The sequence below is a fragment of the Oryzias melastigma genome, linkage group LG7, assembly GCF_002922805.2.
Source record: "Oryzias melastigma strain HK-1 linkage group LG7, ASM292280v2, whole genome shotgun sequence".
In the NCBI taxonomy this organism is placed as follows: Eukaryota; Metazoa; Chordata; class Actinopteri; order Beloniformes; family Adrianichthyidae; genus Oryzias; species Oryzias melastigma.
In genome coordinates this window covers 17966228-17967373 of record NC_050518.1, presented here as the reverse complement: position 1 = coordinate 17967373, position 1146 = coordinate 17966228, and the positions used below count along the sequence as shown (strand labels likewise).

At 43.0% G+C, this 1146-nt stretch overlaps 1 protein-coding gene across 1 annotated transcript in view; it reads right to left on the bottom strand.

Annotated features, from left to right (window-relative positions):
• spats2 (spermatogenesis associated serine rich 2) overlaps positions 1-1146 on the bottom strand; it is a gene marked incomplete in the record, with an annotated part of 17593 nt that overhangs the window by 1614 nt on the left and 14833 nt on the right. The window contains 1 exon segment of the mRNA XM_024293291.2: positions 11-1146.

The following is a 1146-nucleotide window of genomic DNA, read 5'->3' as shown; positions in this document are numbered from 1 at the left end:
AAAAAAAAAAAAAAAAAAAAAAAAAATCAGATGCAGACATCCATGTTTGTAGAAAGGCAAATGTGAAGTCTGTGACTAAAGGCAAGCATGACATCAAGATGCCATTTGTGTGCATATAACATGGAACAAACTGCACAAGTGGAAGGAAAAGAATGAAGAAAAAAACAGCTGGATAAATGCTCACATGAAACAGCATGTGCACAACAAAGGAGCTTTCTTTGTTGAATCCTAACATTTATAAGAAAAAAACAGGTAATAAGCCCTCTCTTAGAAAACACAGCATACATGAAGCCCATTGGCTAATAGGAGGGATTACATCACTGCTTCAGAGACAGGAGGCATGTTTGCAAATGCACTTACTTCCTAAAGGTAGCCTCTGATGCTATTAGTGGGCTTGGTGGGCTGAAATGGGCTTCACAGCAAATTCAGAACCCCCCCCTAGAAAAACCTCAGATTAAGTTTTCCATCGTGAGCTTTAGAGGGCAGCTTGTAAACATCTGCAGGGCTTTAGGAGACACTTCCTGTTCTTAAGTCGAGCAGTCATCTCTGATGCTCGGACAGCATTGGGAAGTAAGTGCGTTTGCAAATGTTGACCGACTCCAACGAGGAAACTTTTTTGCAGCCAACGAGTTCTCCCACAGTTTGTAGCAGCTTCACGAAAAGCCCCGAAAACGACTGGATTTCACCGTCAGATATGTCTGTCACTGTAAAGATTAAGATGTAGTGTTGATTGCATGTCGTGCTAGAACTAGTTGTGCACGTTCACTCCGACAGTGAAGGCATTGAAATGGTTCTGGGAGACAAGAACAAAAAAAAAACGTATGATCTGACCTTCAAATCAGAAAGCTGTCAGCGCCACGGCAGAAAAAAGTACCAGGAGTTCAGCCTCAACAGTGCACAGATTGTTGTGGTCAACATTTGAGTGACAGAGCGATGAGGCAGAGGCTCTCGGGGGGGGTCCAGGATAGAAAGGGTTAACCTTGACCACCAGGAGAGGAGTAGAAAAGGAAGAGTGATTACAGAAGAGTGACAGCTTTTCAAGTCGGAAGGATGTAGAATGATGGAGAGCGGCGGCACTACAGCTCATCTGACTGAAACATGTAAACTTGAATTTTATTCTTCATTGAAAAGAGTTAGTGGGAGGGT